The sequence below is a fragment of the Pseudophryne corroboree genome, chromosome 10 (assembly GCF_028390025.1).
Source record: "Pseudophryne corroboree isolate aPseCor3 chromosome 10, aPseCor3.hap2, whole genome shotgun sequence".
In the NCBI taxonomy this organism is placed as follows: Eukaryota; Metazoa; Chordata; class Amphibia; order Anura; family Myobatrachidae; genus Pseudophryne; species Pseudophryne corroboree.
Window position 1 is genome coordinate 96,305,418 of NC_086453.1, and position 6,000 is coordinate 96,311,417.

General features: G+C 44.5%; 1 protein-coding gene across 1 annotated transcript in view; it reads right to left on the minus strand.

The window, feature by feature from the left end:
• Window positions 1-3,199, minus strand: part of ABCG4 (ATP binding cassette subfamily G member 4) — a 231,693-nt gene extending 228,494 nt beyond the window's left edge. Inside the window, exon 1 of the mRNA XM_063942607.1 lies at window positions 2,909-3,199. The gene's annotated coding sequence lies outside the window, so the exon portion shown is untranslated. The remainder of the gene's footprint in view (window positions 1-2,908) is intronic.
• Window positions 3,200-6,000: the final 2,801 nt, after the last annotated feature.

Here is a 6,000-nt window from a genome sequence, read left to right on the forward strand (position 1 = left end):
GCACTGATACTAACCACACTAACATATGCGATTAGTATTGCAAAGGGCAGCTCTCCCGATAAGAGTTACCCTTTGCAATGACTGGACTTCCAGGTTTCAACCAGGAGCATCTCTGCGCATGCACAAGGTGACTTGGCGGCCACAGGGGGTGCTGGGAGGGATCCGATTCGATCCCTCTCTGAGTCAAATGTGGAAATAAGCCCATAGGCTTCATGTACGGTAATGCCAGCAAAAGCTGGTATTACCCACCGCACTGAAGGGCCAGGTTACAGAGCTTAGGGTATATAGAAAATGTGTCCAAATCTCGAATAAGGGAGCGTTCTGGATTTTGGCTGCACTTCTTCTTTAGTACATCCCACCCTCAGACTCTCCCGAACTAAGGGCCTCATTCTTATGTGCTCACAGCTGAGAGAGCGGGCGTTAGGATCGATAATTGGTAAACTGCGTATGTGCAGCGGCAGCGTGTATGAAAAACAGAGTGCTACGGGGTAAGCATTTACGTACGACATCACTATTACTTGAGGCAGCTTCTGCAATCCATGGGCGGTTCACCGTGGATGGGAGGTGACCTAAAGTCTACACAAAAAGAGCAGGTGCCATGGGCGTGTTATAGGAGTGACATGTATGAGCACGTGGCTACGATCTCATTGGCAAAACTGCAGCCGCAGTGGCCCTATCTAAAGAATGTTACAAGGGAGACTGTGCGGCCGGCAGGAACTGCTAAAGGAGTCGATGTTTCGGCAGTGGTGGGGAGATCGGATCCACCAGTGCACTTGAGTAATGCTCAGATAAAAAAAGTTGAAGTTTCAGCGATTGCTCAGTCCATCGCACGGTAGTGCACAAGGGGAATACCTACACTAGCACTCGAGAATTCGTGAGTAATCGCAGCCGTGCATGAATTGCCTGCACCTCTGAATTAGACACAGGCATATTCAATTAGCCACGGGCATAACAGGAGGCAGTGCGATTCAGTTAGCGGAGATTCACACGAGTGTGAATCCCCAATGGTGTACTTTTCCTTGCAGCCACAGGAGAAAAGACTGAGAAAAAGGGCACAACCGTGAGTTCACGTGCGTGGAAAACCCATTGGGGGTCATTCCGAGTTGATCGCTAGTTGCCGTTGTTCGCAGCGATCAGGCTAAAATTCGGCACTTCTGCGCATGCGTATGGCGCACAGTGCGCACGCGCGACGTACTTTCACAAAAGCCGATGCAGTTTCACACAAGGTCTAGCGACGCTTTTCAGTCGCACTGCTGATCGGTGAGTAATTGACAGGAATGGGGCGTTTCTGGGAGGTAACTGACCGTTTTCCGGGAGTGTACTGAAAAACGCAGGCGTGTCAGATACAAACGCAAGCGTGCCTGGGGAAACGGGGGAGTGGCTGGCCGAACGCAGGGCGTGTTTGTGACGTCAAAACAGGAACTAAACAGTCTGAAGTGATCGCAGGTAGGAGTAAGTCTCGAGCTACTCAGAAACTGCACAATCTTTTTTTGTAGCAGCGCTGCGATCCTTTCGTTCACACTTCTGCTAAGCTAAGATACACTCCCAGAGGGCGACGGCTTAGCGTTTGCACTGCTGCTAAAAGCAGCTTGCGAGCGAACAACTCGGAATGACCCCCATTGATTCCACAGTTTACACAGAATTAGTGAGTTTTTGCGCTGTAATCCCAGATTATAGGCATGGGGAAAAAGCTAACTGAATAGTCTTTTCCTGTGTTCAGTGGTAATTACCCGACAATTAGCCATGGAGTAAATCTTGCAGCTAATTGAATATGCCTGCATGAGTTTGGTAAAGAAATAGGGGCTCATTTATCAACAAGTGATAAAACTCATAGTGGATGATAAAACTCATTGTATATGATAAATGATGCTCCAGATAATCAGCTCCCAACTGTCATGTGTTTGAAAAATGACAGTTGGGAGCTTATAAACACATTTATGCTAATCTGCTACCAAAATAAATTCCTATAAAAGAACAATATATGTATAATTAACTTGTGAGAAGAAAAAGAAATCAGAAAAGTGATGCCCATCTGAATTGATGTACATATCACAAAATGTGAAATGTGGTTTGGTCATGGAGGGGTTAAACAAAGTGAAAAGTCAGCTCTGGTATGTGGCCTAGTATCTGAATCAAAGCCAAGAGTACCCAGAATAAGTAGCTAAATTGGAGTAAATGAAAGGATGGTGAATGACTAGATAGGAGTAAATTAATGGAGATACATTCATTACATAAAAGTAACAGCCTATTTTCTAGTAGGATTTTTTCTTCTTCTTTATAGTTGACATTAAATGGCAATATTTGGGCCGCTAGTCTAGTAAAATAAAAGCCTTACATGGCATACAGTAACTACAGCACATTATAAATATGACAATTGGTTCTTCTGTTAATGCTGTACAAAATGCCTCTGGTCACTCAGGGGTCACTATTACGTCATAGAATCTGCTATCACTACAATGGGTTCTTTTAGTATTCATTTCCCCTTTAGTAACAAGTACAGTAATTAGAATTCCCTGGTACAGGTACATTTTCTCTGTTCTCCCATGCGTTACTTATATATTTCCTCCAGCCTAGCCTGTCTGCATTCATTTACTCCCTCTTCCAGATCTTGGTTTTTTGTTAATTTAATTGTTAGCTCTATCTAAATACTCCCCTCCCCAGCTCTCACCCATGTGTTATGACTTGTTTCCCTGAAACAAACAGCAGCAATATCCACCTGCTATGCTATGAAGGCCATTTATATTCTCTATCCACCTATTCATCAATACTGATACACCACTCTTAATGGACACAATCCCCTCCTCTCTACAGCCATAAACCAGCTGCATCCTCACCACACTTACTGCCCAGATACACAGAACACACACAGACAAGAAAAAAATGGATATTAATGGCAAAAGGGTCTCACCTTGAGATTTAGGGGGAGGTCAGGGAGCTTCCCCTGGTATATTTCTCCTCCAGCTGCAGCAGTTACAGTTTGCAGTGGCACCCACCCCGTGGGAATTAGGGGGAAGGGAGAGTTCAGGATAGAAAAGATCAAGAAAGGAAAAGCACATTGAAGCCATAGTCTTGCATAAGTATTTGCCCACCCATGTCTGCAAAGGAAATGTCAGAGGTGTTCCACTGATTCATTCTGCTGATGTAGATTTTCAGATCGCAGTCATACTCTATATAGGTTGGTCCTGATGCAGATCAGTCATCTGGCTCGGAGCGGTGAGGATGGGCTTCGGTGCAGCTCCTCTTAAAGATACAGCACATTCTGACAGGCAGCACGGTCAGGATGCATACAGCACATACATAATTCCATACATGCAATAATGCATATGATTCACACATGGTTTTCTACTATAAGGAATTACATTAATATATATATATATATATATATATATATATATATATACACACACACACACACACCCAGTCCTCGGTGTATTCTATAATCCTGGTTTTAAGGATATCCATGCTTGTGCAGAGTCAGTGTAATGAAATTAAATAAGGTACTACTAATTAAGTCACCTTTGCTAAAGCATGGATATCCTTAAAACATGGACTGTGAAGTAGACTTGAGGACCGATGGGGTAATTCAGACCTGATCGCTGGGCAGTGATTTTTGCAGCTCTGCGATCAGATAGTCGCCGCCCACTGGGGGAGTGTATTTTAGTGTGTGATCGCATGTGTAGCAGAGCTGTACAAACTGATTTTGTGCAGTCTCTGCGCAGCCCAGGACTTACTCAGCCGCTGCAATCACTTCAGCCTGTCCGGGGCTGGAACTGACGTCAGACACCCTCCTCTCTTCCAACGTTTGGACACGCCTGCGTTTTTCCAGATACTCCCTGAAAACGGTCAGTTGTCACCCACAAACGCCCTCTTCCTGTCAGTCACCTTGTGATTGCCCGTGCGATCGCTTTATTCGCACCATCCCATCCCTATGCATCGATCCCCGTTGCTGCGGTCCATCATGCCTGTGTATTGCGGTCCATACGCAGTTTGGACCTGATCGCAGGCTGTGAGAAAACGCAGCCTAGTAATCAGGTCTGAATTACTCCCAGAGTTTGGTAACCACTTCATTAGTGAATTTGTGGCATCATTAGTTGTTTGTTTTTTATTGTGTAAATGACATTACATACGCATTTGTACAGTAGCCGGGGTGAAAAACAAATATGGATAATGTTGATACTACAGTATATAAGTTATTATCATTTACAAAATTAATATAAGTGTTAGTACTGGTCAGGGGTGTAAAGGTTTTATACTGAAGCAGTTGGGCAGCTACTTTTTTACCCATAAACTAAACTGAGATTTTGTTTTGTGGGACAAGATTTAGGCGCAAATAGGGGGTAACCCCCAGCATTGCAGAAACCTGTACAGCATTTATCACTTATAACAGCATTTGAGGTCTCCTGGGGAGGTGGACATGTACGTCTCTAGAGGGATGCACTTGGAACCATTGAGTTGAACAACTGCTGAAATTGCCTCTGTGCATGCTCTTTTGTAGTCTCTGGTGTGGCATGGTTGCTAACTTTCTATTATTAGAAACCAGGGGTTAAAGTGGGGGGAACGAGGTGTTCCATCACCTGTAATGGTAGGGGTAACTAGTTCCACCACCTCCATTGCTCTGCACAGTAATTCCAACAGAAGAACCTGACCCATCACCTACATCAATAGATGATGCAGGCAGCGCTAGTGTTACTGATAAGCTGCTGACACCTATCCCTTCCTCAGGTCCTGGTGGAGAGGTTTGTGCATCTTGAAGACAAGATGAGAGGGGGCTGTAGGGACAAGAGAGGTGAGGAAGCTGCTGGAGGGATACAGGGCATGGAGCTGCTGGAGGGACACAGGCGGTGAGCTGCTGGAGTGACAGAGGCAGAGATGTGTATAAGGGGTACTACTGTGGTCATTATGTGTAAGGGACACTACTATTGTGGGCATTATGTGTAAGGAGCACTGCTACTGTGGGCATTCTGTATATAAGTGGCCCTACTGCTGTGAGCATTTTGTGTATAAGTATACTGTGGTCATTATGTGTAAGGGGCACTACAACTGTGGGCATTATGTGTAAGAGGCACTATTTCTGTGGGAATTGTGTATAAGGGGCACTACTATTGTGGGCATTATGTGTAAGGAGCACTGCTACTGTGGGCATTCTGTATATAAGTGGCCCTACTGCTGTGAGCATTTTGTGTATAAGTATACTGTGGTCATTATGTGTAAGGGGCACTACAACTGTGGGCATTATATGTAAGAGGCACTATTTCTGTGGGAATTGTGTATAAGGGGCACTACTGTGGGCATTGTATATAAGGGACACTACTGTGTGGGATAACATGTATTACCATTGTGTAGTGCAATGTGAATAAAGGGCACTACTGAGTGACGTAAGCTGAATAAGGGTCATTACTATGTGGTGTAATATGATTCAGGGGCACTACATAATGTGAATAAGATTGTGCTACTGTGTGGTGTACTATTATGTGACCACGCTGCTTCAAAGTCCCTTTATAAAGTATGGGAAGTAGGGCACTAATTTATAGTTTGCAGGGGGGTGCCGAAAACACTAGTACTGGCCCTGGTACCACTTAATGTAAGAGAACGGGGTGGGGGGCTGGGGGGGGGGTTTAAATGAGTTCCACCAGCTCTCCAGGACCACTTTAAGCTCCGTTAGTAACCATCTATGATTAACCTTATGTGATTGACACCTCCCATATGGTGACTACTGTCCCCTTAAATATATTTTTAAATCATTTTTGAGGGTTTTTTTGCTTAATTTTTTTTACAAATCTATTAGTGCCAAAGGGGCTGTTACCATTTTTTTTTTTTAATGACGCCCAAGAACATTTGGAGCACTGAGGAAGCATCATTCAGTGTCAAAGCTGATGTCCAGAAGCTGAGAAGGAAAGATAAAGGTAGTTCCCCCAAATCAGGTATGGCTAGGGGTGACATCCTTATATGACTATATCACTGCACAGCATGGTCACACAAAGTGACAGCAGTGCCCTAATC